The sequence below is a fragment of the Crocuta crocuta genome, unplaced genomic scaffold (genome assembly GCF_008692635.1).
Source record: "Crocuta crocuta isolate KB4526 unplaced genomic scaffold, BGI_CrCroc_1.0 scaffold143, whole genome shotgun sequence".
Classification (NCBI taxonomy): Eukaryota; Metazoa; Chordata; class Mammalia; order Carnivora; family Hyaenidae; genus Crocuta; species Crocuta crocuta.
In genome coordinates this window covers 5,349,054-5,367,930 of record NW_027529175.1, presented here as the reverse complement: position 1 = coordinate 5,367,930, position 18,877 = coordinate 5,349,054, and the positions used below count along the sequence as shown (strand labels likewise).

Sequence of the window (18,877 nt, the reverse complement as noted above, 5' to 3'; positions counted from 1 at the left end):
TCCACTGCACAGATGGGGGGGTGGGAGACAAATAGGGAGAAACAGAGAGACACANAGGCCTCTCTCACCCGGAGCACAGCCTGCCCGGGCTATCGGTACAGAGCTACGCAGATAAGAAGTTGTGGTGCAACATGGCTCCAAAACGCAGGTCAACCCCCTCATCCTGTGAATCTCCTAAAGCAGCAGCAACCTGTTCTCATGTTAGAAGAAAAACCGCTGCACCAGGCAATTTAAGACACTACCGCAGACCCATCCTGCCCAGGAGAATTTTCTCCTTTGGCTCGCTGACCCCTGATACAGTCCCAGCACCCTCCCTTTCTCCCTCTCGCAGCGCCGGATCATCAGCAAGCTCAAGCTGACGTGGGAACACTGTGCAGAACCACCCCTGGTAATGGTCACGGTGCCAGCTCAGGGGCCGAGGGCCCCTCCACACGTCTGCCCCGCACCCCACCTGGGGTGCAGAGGAGACACTCCCCTCCCTGAGCTTCAGGACCCCGAGTCCTCAGGCTTCCACTGGCGTGTTTCTACCCCACGGACAAATAACACAAATCACACTGGTTACCACTGACTGAGGGAGTGACCAAATAAAAAAGTCCAAGTCCAAGGGTATAGTATTTATCCTGCCTCAATAACCGTAAGAAACAATGACGCATGTGAACCACTGTCAGTGACGACTTGCCGCAAAAGAAATTCATGGCCACTGTCAAGACGTCTTTAAGGAGCACTAAACACGGTGCAGACGCTAACATGCTAAGATAATACCCAAGAGTTCAAACCATTTCGAAGGATGCCAGGAGTGATCGGGATTTCCAGAATAAAGATTACATCTAATTATCTGCCCCCGCCGCACAAAGCTTTGAAGGCATTTATTATTTAATCTTATGGTCAAATCAGCAGAGAGAGCTAGAACTTGAATAATCTGCAATAATGCCTCTTTCCTACTAAGATGGCGGAGACACGTGTACTCACACGTGTGGTGAAGCCTCTCTGCGACGGTCCTTCGCAAGCCGCCCTTCACACGGGCAGCTCCCTCCTACTGTGACCCATCTGCCCTGATGCCTCCCTCTGAAACCCTGACATCTGTTTTACTCAATATCCGTTATCGAGCACACCAAAAGCTTTGGACTCAAACCACGGCAGACCAAAAAGCAAAATAGAAAAAGAAAGCTTTGTTCTTAGGGAAATTGCAGAATGGATAGTCCCACCATAGAACAATTAGTAAGTCCATGGACTATCCTATGAATAATTCCCAGTGCTAGGTGATAATCTGTCATATATGCACCATGACTTTCTCCTTCATCACACTTTTAATCAAAAGAAAAGTGTTTGCGCTAAGGCCAATCAGTATATTCCCAAAATCAAAGTAACTATTAACAGCTACTAAAAACTAATCACAGCAGCATTTATCTAGCACACGATAATTCACGTTTGCAGTGTAAAGAAAAATAATTTGCGGGGCGCCTGGGTGGCTCAGTCGGTTAAGCGTCCGACTTCGGCTCAGGTTATGATCTCACGGTTTGTGGGTTCGAGCTCCGCATCAGGCTCTGTGCTGACAGCCAGCTCAGAGCCTGGAGCCTGTTTCGGATTCTGTGTCTCCCTCTCTCTCTGACCCTCCCCTGCTCATGTTGTCTCTCTCACTCAAAAATAAATAAAATGTTTAAAAAAAAAAAAAGAAAAATAATTTGGGATAGTGATCATTGTCATTTGCTCTCCCCCAGGCTGCCCACCCATGGATTCTTGAAAACACCGAGCACTGGGCAACCCTCTCTGTCTGCTCAAATGCATGCCCTCCCCGAGAATGCACTTTCTACACAACCCCACTCAATTCTCTCCCTGGAAAATCTCACCTCTCCTCATTGAGGCCTTCTGAAAACTCCCAGCCCTGGGGAAACTCCTCCACTCCTCAGGGCGGCCCAGCTCCCGTCTCTACCTCCCACTGGCACTCACTCTGTCCATAAGGCTGGATGAACGCTTATCCACATTAGATTACACGCACTTACCCGGTCCAGCTCCCCAGCTAGCCCATAAACCCCAGAAAACAGAGCCTATCCTATTTCTTTCTGCATCTCCAAGGCCCAGAACTAGCATTCACTAACTGCATTTATTCAAGTCAGGTTTATAACAGAGAGACTACTTGCCCGCTCAGTGGCATCGACTGCCTCGCAGACTCTACTGAGCACGCGCCCGGAGCCAGATGCCAGCCCTGGGAGTGCACCCAGCGGCAGCAACTGGGAAAAGGGAAATACCAAGACATCAGTTCCAATCCTCCATCCCCTTTAAGAAATCCATATATCCTGGACTCAGACACTTGAAAAGTATACCATGTTTTAAGTAAGATGGAGTGTCTCATGAATGACGTTTAACAAACATCTAACTTCTTCTTCTCCACTACATGGTATAATGGATGAGTTTAAAGGCAGGAATATAACCTGATTAACTGTATTTTAATTTTTTTTAATTATTTTTTAATGTTTATCTATTTTTGAGAGAGGGAGAGAGCAAGCGAGAAGGAGGGGAGGGACAGAAAGAGAGGGAGACACAGAATCTGAACCAGGCTCCGGGCTCTGAGCTGTCAGCACAGAGCCCAATCCAGGGCTCAAACCCACAAACGGTAAGATCATGACCTGAACCAAAGTTAGACGCTTAAATGACTGAGGCACCCAGGTGCCCCTGCACTTTATAAGTTTCTTGAGGGGCACTTGGTTGGCTCAGTTAAGCGTCCAACTTCGGCTCAGGTCATGATCTCACGGTTCGTGGGTTCGAGCCCCGCATTAGGCACTGTGCTGACAGCTCAGAGCCCAGAGCCTGCTTCGGATTCTGCGTCTCCCTCTCTCTCTGCCTCTCCCCCCGCAAAAAATAAACATTATGTTTCTTGAGAGCAGAGAGTATTTGTTAGATGTCTGGCTCCCCGTATAAAGGGTAGGAGGAAAAAACCCTTTCTTCTAGAGCCTTATAATAAATACAGACTTTAGTCACCATCTTTGTGTACATTAATATTAACCACTTCCATTACATGTGGACATAAAGAGCTTTTACCCACTAAGAGAAAGACCTAGAAAGCATCTAACAGTCTTCTATACTTCTTTACTCCTCTACAGCCTTGAAAGAAAGCTTTTTGGTATTAAGATCCAAAGTAGCCCTAATGTACTCTGTCTTCAAATTCTAAGTGAAATGATTAACGACTGTGAAATAGCCAAGATCAGTCGATCGTTCCCATATTACAAATGTTACTATTAATAATAATAATTGCTGTCATTTCTGCTTTAACCAAACTAACACAAAATATTCACAGACTTTGCAAAGCTTAGCTGCTTTATGCACAGAAGGCAGAAAGTACTTAGGAGGACAATTAAAATTCAACTGTTAGACATTCCTGTTGGATAGGAATGCATACCCTGAAGACAACGTACAAATGAAATGTTACATTACAGAACAAAAAAAGGGGGGGGAAAGCCTTTGAATTATACAAAAGCTAGAATTTCATTTCCTTCAAGTTTGAACAGATCTGTAGGTTGAACCTTGGCAAGTCCTGCCTGAGTAAAATTAGAGAAACCTACCCGTGATGGTGTGTCAGAGATTAGATAGGTCCACTGGACCGTGTGCACACATGTTACAGCTAAGGCATCAGGTGGGGCGCCTACGGAAAAGGAGAACAGTGGCTCGTCACCACACAGCCCTGCTGAGACTTCCCTGCTCCCTACACGATGTCTTCTCGTACCTCACACTTGACAAACCAGCATGGTGGGCTAGAGCCTCGTAAGCACGCTCACTGAGAGAAACTGTCAGAATGTGCACAAGTTCTGAGATTAAAGTAGGAATCACTGGTTCTTCCTTAAAACCACAAATGGTGCTTACTGACTTCAGGAGGCTGAGAACAAAAACAGAAAATAGAAACATTTGCATCTCCTGCCAGAAACAGCCTGGAGGCAAAATTCTGAAATTCATCTTTGCAGACCTCAAAATTCTTTTTACGCTCTTTTCCCTCTTCTGTGACATCCAGAGCTTCTCAAGCTGTCCCCGACAGCCCAGACCAATCCATTTTTCTATGAAGGGGCAGAGAGTAAATACTTCAGGACCGGAGGGCCTATCAATCTCTTGTCACGGCTTTGCAATTCTGCTATGGGGGTAAAAGCAGCCACAGACAATACCCGGGCGAATGACCGTGGCCGTGGGCTAATAAAGTTCTACTTACAGACACTGCAATTTAAAGCTCGTGTAATTTTCATGTGCCACAAAATTTATTTTTCCCAACCTTTAAAAAATGTAAAAAACCAGAGTTGTCTGGGTGGCTCAGTCGGTTCAGTGTCCAACTCTTGATTTCAGCTCAGGTCATGATCCCAGGGTCATGGGATCAAGCCCTGCGTCGGGCTCCACGTTCAGTGTGGAGCCTGCTTAAGATTCTCTCCACCCCCCACACTCTGCCCTTCTCTTCTGCTCACACACTCTCTGTCTCTATTTAAAAAAACAAAAAAAAAAAAGGAAAAACCATTATAACTCACAGGCCGTTGAAAAAAAAAAAAAAAGGATACGGACACATGAATGATGGCAGACCAGACCTGGCCCCAGGATCGCAGTTGGCAACCCTGCCTCAAAGAGTCCAAACACATCAGTCCTCCCCAAACCCCTGAAAGCTTCCCCCTTTCCACCATTCTCACTACAGTCAAAATCCATCTCTCATCAGAATCGACTCTCAAATGCACGATGCCAAGTCAAAGGGGGCAAGAAAAGGTGAAGCTGGCACAGACGTGGAAAAATAAACCGCTGGCTGGAGTGGCTGGGAACAGCACTGTGCCTGCCACTAGGCCTGGGAGGGGGAGGGGGCTGGGCCATCCCAGAAGGGGGCTGCATCGACGACGGTCCATGTGGGGAAAATGGAGCTGGACGCTCACCTATAACCACACAAAGAAAGTAACTCCAGATGCATCTCAGAATGTATGTTAGCCAAAACTATAAAGCTCTGGAAGAAAGCATATGGAGAGTCTTTATACTCTGGGGCAAAGAAAGAGTTTGTATATAAGGTCTCATTAGGAATCTTATGAAAAATCTTTCTCAAAAAAGCAGTATTGGAGCACAGAACTCAGGAGGATAAGGAAGCACCGGGCACCCTCCTGGGAGAAGAGCGTGGAGGGAAGGCAGAGGCGTAACTGGAGGGCTCGCGGACAAGAAGCCCAAAGAGGGAATGGAAAGGTCAGGTGAGTCAGAGGCAAGATGGAAGCAAACTGCACAGGCCAGAAGGACTTCGGGTTTTATCCTGATGTGAAGCCGCAGAGGGTTCTGAGTCCCTTCATTCCGAGGGCCCCTCTGACTACTCTGTGATGAACGGGCCGCAGGGGAGGGCGAGAAGGGAGGACGCCAGGCAGGACACGATTCCTGGAAATGAGAGTGGCGGCAGCAGACAGAGCAAGTGGAGAGCAGATTCCGGTACATTCCGAACAGCAGCCGACGAGGTCTGATGACAAAACTGTCACAAGGGCGAGCACTCCAGAACTCTGGCCCGCGCAACATCAGAAAAGGCGTCTCTGCTGCTTACTGAAATGGAGAAGATGGCCATGAAGGTACCTGGGGGTGGGGGGCTCAGACCAGGCCGGGATCTGTGAGGCTGGGGGTACCGACCCCAAACAATGAAACATGCAGCAGGCAGACAAATGCACAAGTGTGAAGTTCAGAAGGAAAGTGTGGCCAGAGACAAATGTGACAGCCACCAGCAGATGGAGAGTATGGAAGCCCAAGACGGAGCGAGGTCACTCGGGACTACAGGGAGACGAGGGAAGAGGTCTGAGGACTGAGCCCTGGGACCTGAGAAGGAGGCAATTCAGACGACGGCAGGGACACAGAAGCCAAGTGAGGGAAGTGCCAAAGGCAGCAGGCCAGGTCAAATGAGCTAAGAATTTAAGAGGAAGACCAGTGGATTTAGCAGCGGGTGAGAATGGGTTCAAGACAAAGAGACACTGAGGTCGGTGAATACAAAACACTCTCCAGAGTTATAAACAGCAGCAGCAAACTGGGATCACGGCTCAGAGAAATAGGAGTTTCCTCTGAATGGGAAAAACTACAGCAGATCTATTAACGGATGAAAATAGTCCAAGAGAAAAGAGTCACACTGATGATTTAAGAAGGTGGGAAGATTACACAGGAACGGATGCTGAAGGGAGTGCTATTTAGTGCAGACCTGAGGGGGTCGCATCAGGGCAGGAGGTTCATCCACGGCCACAGAAGGGAGAGCAGGTTACGGGCACGGACACCGTTAGGTGGGAGAGCGGGTGATGGGANGGGGGCTATACAGGAGCACCGCCAGGCAGCGCTAAGTTGGGCTAGTGACGGGTGTAAGAACAGCCCCATGAGCATGGTCATGCAGTAATCATCAACGTGATGTGAGACCAGGGAGCATGGCCGGAAGTTCTCCTCCAGCCTCGTTTAGTGACTTGGGTGCAGACACCAAGGGCAGCGCAGGCAGGCTGTGACCAGAGCTGAAGCTGTCCCAGGACAGCACGAGGCATGAGAAGTAGCAGATCAAGAGAGGGTGGGTCCAGGGGGTGCTGAAGATTGTTGGGGTAGGTGACCTACAGAGAGTCACAACGGGCCTCCGGAAACTGAGATGGTGGCAGGAAGGCAGCTACCGTCAATGGCAGGCCTAGGGAGCACTGGTTCGATGGGGAGAGGTCAAGCTCAGCAAAGGAGAGGAAGTCAAGGAACAAGAAGGGCAGAGTAATAAAACGATGATTTCCGCGGATACTGAAATACCCAAGACTTAAGACAGGACAAGTATCACAGAGTTAAGACTGAGCCAGAGCAAAGTCTGCAAGGAATGAGCTGACGTGACCAATAGAACTCTTCTTCTAAAGGCAGAAGGGACACACGTGTGGCATACGCTGATGGTGTGAGATGGAGGATCATGGGGGAAAGGTCTGGAAGCAGCAACAACGACCAAGGAGAACGCCTGCCACCCCTGCAGGCCTGGCGGCACGGGACAGAGAGAAAACAGCCTCCCATTTGGAAGACGTTCTGGAAAGGCATTCCTCAGAGGTGAGCCGTATTTCACTTAGATCACAAAGATGAATGTTCGGGGAGGAAAATGAGCACACAGAGAATTTCGCTGAGAGCATATGGGAAGGTTTTCAGGGCCGAGGAGTTGAAAAGGAGTCCTAACGAAGCCTTAAGGGAAGCAGGGAGTTAGAGAAAACCTAATTTATCCTACAAAGTAGAAAATCAGCTTGTGGATGTCTCCCAGAGTCCCTGTCGAGATCTGATTTTCAGTGGCTCTGAAACCACAAGTCACTGTGGGGAGAATAGATGTCTTTGCACTACTGTTCCATCACGTAATCTGCCTTCTTCCATGACTTTTGATAAAGTTGTACAAGATTCTCAGGGATGGTGAGAGCCACTGACCCGTCGCCGCGCCTGTTCACGCCGGCCACTTCACTAAGCCACTCGCCACGAACTGCTCCACGGCTGTGAGAGCGCCACCTGCTTCCCAACACTCTTCTTAGCCCCACGGGACCTGCCCAGGCCTGCGGCCGTCAGACGGGTTGACTCAGCCAGCACAGTCGGGCCCAGGGCTCCTGGGCCTGCGAGTGAGCTTCCTTGCCCACAGTCCAGGGACCACTACAAAAGACTGGGAGAATGAGAAGCTGAGAAATTCTGCTTGAGGGCACTGGTGGTCATGGCTCCAACCTTATTTATTTTGACTTGCTGGCTCGAACTCCTTCCTGTCTGTTTTGTCCATTTAGGATAATTGAATGTGAGGGGAGGCTCACGCTGACCACATCTGTATTTTGAAGCTGAGTCAGAACACCTTACCAAATAGTTCCAAGTGGTATTCCAGCTCATGGCCTAGGTAAAAATAAAGGAAGCTGTCATCATACTCTGAAAAGCGCTTTTTATAGTGGAGCTTAATTGATGTTCTCTCTCAACAAAGCTCATCTGAATCATGGTTGAGTCAAGACGCCATATGGCAACCTTTACGGAGCTGACGACTCGTGTTGGTTTCTTTGGGTTTTTCGTTTTGTTTCATTTTTTGTTTTTGTTTTTGGTGCAGCCCAAGATCCCTGCTGGCCGGAGGCTCAGTAATGTTTGGGGAAAACCTATGTGAGTATGTGTATACACAGGCAGATAGGTTTATTTGGAGTTCTGTAAGTGTGGTGACCTCTGAGGTGCTCATTCTATTTCCTTTCTTTGTGAAAGTTAGTCAACATGTTTATACAAGCAATTAGGAATACCAAGACCTTTTCTACCTCCTGAAATCATAGTCATCTGTCGTCTTTGGTATTTTTCCTATACCTGCCTTACTTGAGTCTTTCCTCTGGTCTCTCTCTGTATCTGATGACTCAGGCAAATGAACTATGCAAGGAGATGATAAGAATACCATCAAGTGCTCCCTGTGTGCTTGGCCTAAAAGCAGGTGCTGAGAACACAGAGGTAAATAAGAAATCTGCCCTCAGGGCCTGGGAGGTGACTAAGTGGCTGAAACACTGCAGGACAGATTTTTCAAAGAGGGAAGCATCGAGTGCCAAAGGGAACAGAGGGCAGGAGGTGCCTCGAAGATCAGGACCGGCTTTCATTAGGAGGTGAGACAGTAATTAGATCTGGAAGGAAAATGAGATGTGTGTACGCACAAGTGAAAGGCACATGGCATCCATATTTATAAGCTCAATATGACAGCAATTGAGCTATTCCTACAGTGGGCGCCGAACACAGCTATCCACGCTGCACCTGCAGCGGCGGTGCTCAACACCGGCACGTGTGAAGTGGCCAAATAACTAACTGAAAGGTCAGTAAGCCAAAGTAAAAGACTTTCAGTAACCAGAACAGTCATTACCGACCAGCTCTCGGTGCCAGGAAGTGATTTTCTCGTTACAGCCACTGGCTCCTCACTGCTGTCCTCCCTGCAACAGCATCGAGCCATCAAAATGGACCAGTAGCTGTGTTAGAAAATACCAGCAAAGAAGACAGTGAAGAGCCAAAAATTAAGTCCTCCATTAAGAGCAACCCCGGGCTGCACGTAGCCCCAGTCCCAGTCCCAGGAAAAGCCTCAGACTGTTCAAGGCTAAAGCCATCCTCGGACCGCCCTCAGATCAGCTAATCAAAAAGTAAAAAGAAACACTCCTATGGTCTGAGTCAAGGCTGGGAACTGCAGATACAAACTAGCCAATTTCTCGCCACTTGTCTGAACCCCACGTGGGCGGGAACTGCAGATACAAACTAGCCAATTTCTCGCCACTTGTCTGAACCCCACGTGGGCCCTTTGAACTCACTTCACAATTGGTCATTTTCAAAGGATTCTCAAAAGTCATGATTGGGTCCCACCAAAAGGAATGAACACCTCACAGATAGTGAATGGTCAAAGCTGTAATTGTAATTGGTGATTATGTGATGATGCTACATGTACTGTAACACCCTCATCCCTTACTCCTTAAAAACCCTGTTCGCTATCGTCCTTTGCTTCACCTTGCTGCCATGACACCGGTAGGCTGCTGAGCCCCTGCTCGAGCTTGTAATAAAGACCCTTTTGTATTTGCATCGGTGCCGGCTCCTTGGAGGTCTCTGGGACTCGAGATTCAGGCACAACAACAGTCTCTGCCACAAGGTCCCATACAGGGAGAAAGACCTATAACAGCTATTTCATTAAGAAATGAAAAATGTTGTGAAGAAGCTCATGCCGGAAGCCTCTCTCCTCCAGTCCAAACAATGTAACCTCAATTATTTTTAAAATATATAAATACACAGCTGACTTTAAAACAAGACACCTATCTCCATACCCAAAGACTGAATGGAAACACGCAGCAACGATGAGGTCTAAAACCAAGGGGTGAAACGTGTTCGAGGATGAGCCAAAAGCCCACCTGACACAGGAACCAAACCCCCCACCCCCCGGTCGTGTTGCGTGGCAACGAGAGCCCCCACATGAAACTCCGTGCCGGACATCCTGCCGTGTCTGAGATGGAAGCGTGCAGTGTGAATCACCGACAGCCCAAGGCAATCGAAATGTCCACCAGTAAGAAAAAAGGAGGTAAATTCTGTACTCTTGTGATGGTACTTCACAACAGCGGGCAGTTGTGACCCGCCCTCCATGCCTGAAAGCTGGCAGCACTTACCGACTCAAAAATTTAAAAAAAGGATGAAATGCAAACTAGAGCATACAGTGTATCGTTCGTGCAGTAAAGAGGGAAGACGGGTTGGAAAGTGAAACCAAGAAACCACCCCCAACTCCCCAGCACATTCCTGCCTGGTGGTGGTCACGCCCTCACAAGTGATCCCCTCCCCCCGGGGCCATTACAACACGCAGTAGAAACGTTGGTTATTTCCAAGATTATGAAGTCGCTTCAACGTCCACCTCGAGCACACGCTCTCAGCTACCCGGCACGGAACATGCCAGCCGCCAGGGCGTGCGCAGCCCTAGGGAGGAGTCCACGCGGCAAGGACCCCAAGAGTCCTGCCCAAAGCCTTTTGTGAGCTTCGATCGGGCCTCCAGCCCATCAGGCCCTCGGGGGCTGGCTGACTGGGTGGACAGCCTGACCCCCAGCTCACGAAAGACTGAGTCAGATCCACCCAGCCAAGAAACTCCTGACCCTCGCAAACCGTGTGAAGTAATAAATGTGTGTGGCTTTCAGCCCCTAATTTGTGGGGCAATTTGTTCTCATCCAGAGGATATTAACAGTATCGGTAACGCTCTGGACTTGGCGAGAACACGACAAAATTTTAACATTTGTTGACTTTGCAAGTCAATTACATGGGCGCTTGTTAGATCATCTGTTATGCCACCTACCATAAAGGTTTTTACGTTATTATGTATTTGTGGTTTTGATTTGTCAAGAGTTTAAAAACAAGCAAACCAACAAAAACACAAGGATGAAAACTAATAAAAAGCTTCCATTTCCTTCTCCAAAGAGCACGCCAGTACGGCTGTTCTAAACGCTGGCTCCTACAGCAGCCACGCCATGCAAACACCTCGAAACTCCTCTGCCTAAGTCACAACACTGTTATTTTCAAGTATTTACTTTTTGTATTGGAAATTCTTATAGCTGCTTAAAATCGCTGACTATTGCTAACATACCTTCCTACCAAGGAATGGAAATTTGGGCATGAAATCACCACCCACATCTTGGATCTGAAAACCCATTTTTCTTCCACGTGCCTCGTCCTTACGCCTACTTGGAGCTCCAGAGTTTCAGAGGCAGTTCCAAAAGCCTATTAAAACAACCTGATCATGGGACTGCGATGAATTTAAAGCTTTTCCAAGCACGATTCCGAATTACACAAAATTCTCAGGAGCTACCACACAGTTCTCTTCACTTTTCGCTCTTGACTCTGACCAGAGCCTGCAATGGTAATAACGGTGTTGGCTGGGCACCAGCCATGTTCCAGGCACCGTTCTGAACTCTCTACGTACAGCACACTCTAACACCTACATCCACCCTACAAGGGAGGCGTTATTATTCTACCCATTTTCTTCTGGGGGCTGGTGAGGAGACCGGTAGTAACTTACACTTTTGCATACAGTGAAGCACACAGATCATAAATTTATTTTAACGAGCTGTGACAAATGCATGACCCCGGGGAAGCAGTACCCACACCTAAATCTAGCACATTTCCTTTGCTCCAGAGAATTCCTTTGCTCCTCCTGTTCCTTTCTGGTCCATCCCCAACCTCTTCTGACAAACACTGTTCAGATCTGTGCCGTGCCAATTGTAGAATTTCACAAAAATAAAATTATACAGTAACATACTTTGTGCCTGGCTTCTTTCACTCAGTATGCCACTGAGATCCACTCACAGTGTTGTGTGTATCGGTGGTTTATTCATTCAAATTATCAAGCAGTTTTAGCCATTCTCCCACTGGTGGACATCTGAGGCATCTGCAGAGTTTGGCTACTATCAATAAAGCTTCTATAAGGATTTTTTTTTTACAAGTCTTTCATGGACAGATGTTCTCGAATCTCTTAGGTAAACTCCTAGACTCATACCTTAAACTTTACAGAAAACTGCCAAAATGTGTCCCCAAGCAGGTGTACCATTTACAGTCCCTCCAGCAATCTGTGAGAGTCCAGTTGCCCCACATCCTCGCCAAAATTTGATGCTGTCGGTCATTTTCATTTTAGCCATTCTAATGGGTATGCAGACATATCTCATTATGGTTTTGTTTATAAAAGCTTTATTGAGATATAATTAACATGGCATACATCTTGACGCATTTTTGTGTATTACATTATTAATTTATTAATTTTTTTTATTGTGGTAGAGTATGCAGTGCCCCTCCCCCTTTATCCACAAGTTCACTTTCAACAGTTTCAGTGACCGCAGTCAACCTCGGTCCAGAGGCAGGTGCCTGCTTTCTGACACACCCTCAGCAGGTCAGCAGCAGCCTAACACGTCACACTGCCTGTGTCATACACGTCCCTTCACGTCATCACGCGGGCGTTGTATCCTCTCTCATCATCACAAGCAGGGTGAGTACAGCACAGTAAGATCTTCTGAGAGAGAGAGAGAGAGAGAGAGAGCCCAAATTCACAGAACGTTTATTACAAGGGGGCTATTACTGTTCTATTTTGCTATCAGTTTTTGCCGTTAAGCTCTTACTAAGCCTAATCTCTAAATTAAATGTTACAGTGTAGTACGAATAGGAACAAACACAGCACATACAGGGTTCAGGGTATCTACGGTTTCAGGAATCCACCAAGGGACTATGTAACATAAATTTTGCCATTTGGAGCATTTTTAAATATAAAATTCAGTGGCCTGAATTATATTCAGTGTTGTGCAACGACCACCACTAATTCCAAACTTTTGGGTACCCCAGATAGAAACTCTAGAACCATTAAGCAGTAACTCCCCCCAACCACCCAGCCTGCTGGTAGCCTCTAACATGCTTTGTCTCCCATGTGCCTAATTCCAAGTACTTCACAGAAGTGGAATCATACAGTGTTTGTCCTTTCACGTCTGGCTTCCTCCACTTACCATGCTTCCAAGGTTCATCCACATGGCAGCACGTATCAGCACTTCATTCCCTCTCACGCCTACCTAATGTTGCAACGGACGGATGGACCACCTTTTGTTACCCATTCATCCGCGGACGGACACATGGTCATTTCCCCCTTTTGGCTACTATGAGTCGTGCTACACTGAACGTTGGCTAGATACCTGAGTATCTCCTGAGAGCCCCAGCTTTCAGTTCTCTGTGACACGTGTCTGTGAGTGGGACCCCAGGGTCATATTCGCTCATCAAGGAGCCACCAAACTGTTAGCCCGAGCAGCCACACCATGTGGCCCTCCCACTCACAATACCCAAGTGCTCCAATTTCTCCACACCCTCCCCACACATACTTTCCTTCCTCTGGTGTTTGTTACCGCCGTCCCAAAGATGGAAAGTAGGATCTTGGTTTAATTCGCATTTCCCTAACGGCTAAAGACGTGGAGTACTTTATCATGTTTATTGGCCACTGATGTATCTTCTCTTCTGAAGGATAGAACTTTTTCATCCAATTTGTTAATTGGGTTCCTCTTGTTACTACTGGGTTGTAGGAGCACTGTGTATATTCTGAAACGAGTCCTATCAGACATCTGTATTCCAAGTACTTTCTCTCAGTGCATGGCTTGCCTTTTCATTTTCTCAATGGCATCTTTTGAGAAGTAGAAGTTTTTAATTTTGATAAAGTCCATTTTTTCTTGCCTGGTTAGTGTTATCTGTGTGCTAGATAAGAACGGTCTGCCTACATTCAAGCTCACAAAGATGTTCTTCTGTGTTTTCTTCTCAGCACTTTATAGTTTGAGCTTTCATGTGGTCTAACCCATGATGAAATTATTTCTTGGTGGATGGTGCAATGTGTGGGCCAGAGTTCATTTTATTCCAATTAGATATCAAGTAATTCCACTATCGTTATTAAAATATTTTTAGACTGATTCTGGTTTTGAGTTCACAAATATTCTTTAAAGGAAACACATCTGGAAATGGCCTCAATTTTTCAAACACAACATTCAGCACTCAATAAAAGGCAGGACCAAATTACTGAACACAAGAAAAAGTGACAATAGGGAGTCACCAAAAAAAAAAAAAAAAAGGTAAGTTGTCAGGCACATTCTTTCAATAACTATAATTAATATGTTCAACAAAGTGAGTGACAAAATGAATCTTTTAAGAAACTCAAAGAGAAATTCTGCAATACAATAACTCAAAAATACAGTATCTGAAACTAAGAGCACAGCAAGCAGATAACAACAGACTAGACATAGCAGAAGAGAGGATCAGAAAACTAGAAGGCAGATTAATAGAACATTTTCAAACAGAAGCTCTGAGAGAAGGGGCAATATGGAAAGGAGCCGGATACACATAAAATACAGTGAAAGGTTTAACGTGTGTAAGTGGAGTCCTAGAAGGAAAGGTAAGGATGGGGAAGAAGCAACATTTGGAGAAATATCGGCTAACATATTGATGAAAAACATCCAATTCAAGAAGCATTATCCTAGGGCGCCCGGGTGGCTCAGTCTGTTAAGCATCTGACTTCAGCTCAGGTCAGATCTCCCGGTTGGTGGGTCTGAGCCCCACATCGGGCTCTGTGCCGACAGCTCAGAGCCAGGAGCCTGTTTCGGATTCTGTGTCTCCCTCTCTCTCTGCCCCTCCCCCACTCATGCTCTGTCTTTCTCTATCTCAAAAATAAATAAACTATAAAGAAATCTTTAAAAAAAAAAAAAAAAAGAGGCATTATCCAAACAGAATAATCCGAACAGAAGTCTAACATCTCTACCCTCATGGGCCTTCTATTGGAAACAGGTAGAGAATCAGTAAGAAACCACTACAAATACCACCTACTATGTTAGAATAAGTGCTTTCTTAGAAAAAGGAAACACAGTTTGTTTGGTAAAGGGATTCAGAAGAAATCAGCAGCACTAATATATTAAATAGGATGTATGAAACCTGGAAGAAAGTAAACAAAAACAATTTTGACTAAACACAGATTAAAAAGGAAAAATAAGACACACTGACAAACCAAACTAAAAAATATATACGCATACATATGTATACACGTATACATGTAAATTTTTTACATGGAACTGGAAGAAAAGACCAAGCATGCGCAATGAGTAACAGGCGAAGCAAGCAGCAGTTCCAAAAAAACACTTGTTAAGCGCCTATACTCATCAGACTCCATGTTAGCTGCGAGGGACACAGGGAATGTGATGTGCTCACCTCGGTCAAGAAGCTTATCAAATGAAAGAACAATGAGGCATGAGCATAAGCAGGAGAAGAATTTACAGAAAATAGTATCCAAATGTTACATTACTTCAGGAATACTCAAAACCCAGAACGTAATCTTCTCTATAGGAAAAAATATGGAGCAGCCATATCCAACAGAACTTTCAACAATGATGGAAATATTCCACATCTATAGTGCCCAATAGAGCAGCCGAATACTTAAAATGTAGCCAGTGCAAGGAACAAAATTACTCATTTTACTTAGGTCTAATTAATTTAAACAGCCACACACAGCTAATGGCTACTTAATGGACAGTGGAGGTCTAGTAGAGGACAACAAATTTCACTTGAGTCCACATGTTAACAGGGAGGTCTGGCTACATCATAAAGAGAAATGATGTACAGATATTCCATGAAGGTAACCAAAGGGTTGGAAAACCTCCAGCAAAAACCCAAAAACAGNCCTTATAGATTCTGGGTATTAACCCTTTATCTGATATGTCATTTGCAACTATCTTTTCCCATTCCGTTGGTTGCCCAAAACTAGGATTTTTAATGTATTTTTATCTTAACTTTGTTTCAGAAAGAATTTAATATGACTTACAAAGACTCGCAGCACAGCCAGAAAAATCACATTAAATCAATGTTAAAAATGCAAATATGTACCTTACACAAAAGGCATAAAACAAATTTAATTTACTTCATTTATTTCATTTAATAAAAGGAATTACCTTCCACAAAGAAATAGCTGAGTATCTTAATACTGGTATATTATGAACCTACGCATTTACTACGGACTTTTGTGATGAAGATGCTATTCAAGAAGTGGGTTACAGAATCCAGAGCATGAAGAATTTAGGTCGGTATGTTAATGATCAATTGCCATATAACAAATAACCCCCAAACTTAACAGTTCAAAACAGTGTCGCTTATGGTCCCGCGCAGGTCTGAGGGGCAGGAATCTGCGAGTGGCTGAGTGGGGTGGTTCTGCCTTGGGCTCGCTGAGGTGGCGCAGATGCGAAGGCCTCCCCTGGGCTGAGTGCGTCCGCTTCCGGGACGGTTCATCACATCCTCAGCACGCAGGCCTCTCCGCACAGACGCTGCACAGGGCAGCGGACTTCGCCAGTGATCCGAGGGAGGGAGCTGCACTGCCTTTAAGATCCAATCTCAAGTCACGCGCCATCAAGTCTGCCATAATCTAGTATAATAACAGCGAGTCCCGAACTTCAGCCCACACGCAAAGAGAGGGGAGTTATCCTCTTCCTTCTGAAGGACCGAGTATCAAGGAATTTGTGAGCACGTCCCAAACCACTACAATGCGATAGGAGGACTTCTGTTCGCTGGGGGGTTGCCAGAAATTGTAATGAGATCCTGGAATCCCTCTCCCTGGAAACCCCAAAGATTAAAATAAATTATAACCTTTTTGAAACAGCTTCAGCTGCTTTCTAAAAAGCAAGAGATTACACCCAATTGGGTCCTCGGTCACTTACAGCCCAATCACTTTTGAACAGCAGGTATTCAATAAACGGCATAAAACACCATGCTGTGAATATAATATCACAGATCTTGCGGTAATTCTGCAAAGTGAGCGGTTTAATCCCCCTTTTCCAGACGTGAAAGGGGTCCAGGGTTGGGCATAAGCCGCGGTTCCTGTCCAGCTCTAGCCGGTTCCCACATCCGTGCTCCTCCACTGCAGGACACCTCTCTCACTCCAGCCACCGCACAGGCCTGTGTCGTGGCTCCAGACACATGGGAAGTACCGCAAGCATATCAGCCCAGCCAAGATTTCCACCTTTTGTTCCATCAATTTCAGTCTCCCTCTCCCCCCTCCTCCCCCAACCAGTCTGTCTGTTTTGTCTGGTGTTTTCTGTTTGCTGCTCTGAGGCCTCCTTTCGCTTCACTTTCTGTCCCACCCTGGCTCCGGGCCCATCTGCACTGGAGGAGCAACCAGTAACTGCTCAGACCCAGGGACGCAGCAGCGACAGACCCAGAACCAAGAGCCTGTCCTTACCAACCCAGGAGGGGACTCTGCCCCACCTCACACTTCGGCCTCCCCATCCCAAGAGCTGGTCGCCAAACTCTGCTCGGAACAAGGACACGGACCCAGAAAAGCTAGTGCCCAATGTGGGATGCTTCCTCCTTTGCCCATTCTCCCGCAACAATCCCACTGGACCCTGAGGCCTGTCCATTCAACCCTGCAGATGTTTTTCAGTATTTATCCTAACCATCCCCATAAACAAGGTCCCACTTCACACAAGTTGTTCTTTGTTTGACTCGGGTTCCGCATCAGCTTCTCAAAAGTCCCTTGCCTCCAGCCTCACCCTCTCTGACTGATTCCCCAAACAGCAGAGTTCTTTCCAATGCCCGGATCTGATCTTGCCATTCCCTTCAAAGAACCTTCAATAGCTCCCCATCAACTCCCCTCACAATGGTCCAAAGGGCCTTGGAGTTCATCCTACAGGTTATAAAAAGGGACCTGATGTTTGGACGTCTCCTCTGTACCAGACACCCTACCTACGTTATTTCCTTTTATTTAATCCTCTCGGGAACCCTACAAAATCTGTATATGGTCCCTGTGAGTATATGGTTCTAATTAGCCCTCTCTATCCATAAGCCTTTCCCGCCCACCCATCTATCCAACAGATCCACAAATCCCTTCCGTGCAAAACCACTTTCTTGTCAAGAACCCCGTCTGTTCACACGGCCGGTGCTCGAACAAAAAAGGGATCATGTCAGATTCACCTTTAGGCCCTCAGCCCCTAACAAAGAACCAAGTTCAGAGCAGGTGCTCAGTACAGGGCTGATGACTGATAACGGACTACAGGAAAGGCCCATCATGGTGTAGACAGACTGCAGCATGAATCACCGTATTTCCTAGGGGTATCATATCACTTAACTGTTCTCCCAGGAAGCCTTCAGAACAGTGCCCGGGGCTCTGACCACTCCTGCAACAGCTCAGCTAAGGGAGAAGTGCCCAGACCCAGGTGTCCCATTCAAAGACCAGTGGGCCTCTGCACCAACCCCCATCTGCTGCCCCTTCTTTCCTCCCTCCCTCTACTCTGCACACGCCCCCACGGTTGTAAAATTACCCCAGAACAGGGCTTCTCACTAAAGTACTTCATTTTCCAACTTCATCACCCAGCACAAAACCTGGCCCATGGGGTCCATCGACAGAGGTCTTTAAGGGTAAAAACACCAGCTAACGTGTACTTGGTACTACGTGTCCGGCGCGCGCTAAGGACTCAATCTGCATCACCTCGAACCATCCTTAGGGCAACCCCGCCAGGGAAGGCCAGAGCAGGCCCCGAGGCGCCCCGCACCAACCGGGCACCGACGGGGACGTCACCCGTTCACGCGTCCCTCCGCACCACACTCGCAGGTTTGGGCCAGGAANAGGTGCTCCCTGAGGGGGAGGTGCGGGCGGGAGGGGAGACACGGGAGGGGCAGAGGTGCCGAGGCTCCTTGTGAGAAGGGTGAAGACCTCACCCAGCGGCTGAAACGGGTTTATTCGCGCCCTGCGTGGACCCCCTGGAAAGCGGAGCGGTCTGTCAGCCGAGGGCAAGTCTCAGACCCTGGAGCCCATTTCCCAGAACTCAGTGATCTTTCCCAGGCACTTCAGGCTGCTGAGGATACGGGGCTCCAGCCCCTGGGGGACTTAAAATATAATTAGAAGTCAAGCAGCTAAATTCTGTAG

General features: G+C 47.0%; 1 long non-coding RNA gene across 1 annotated transcript; it reads right to left on the bottom strand.

Moving 5' to 3' along the window:
* Positions 1-12,124: 12,124 nt before the first annotated feature.
* Positions 12,125-18,570, bottom strand: LOC144226466 (uncharacterized). The gene is made up of 2 exons (XR_013333650.1): positions 18,273-18,570; positions 12,125-12,466 (listed from the first exon to the last, which is right to left on the bottom strand). It is a non-coding gene; the product is annotated as an uncharacterized LOC144226466 (long non-coding RNA).
* Positions 18,571-18,877: the final 307 nt, after the last annotated feature.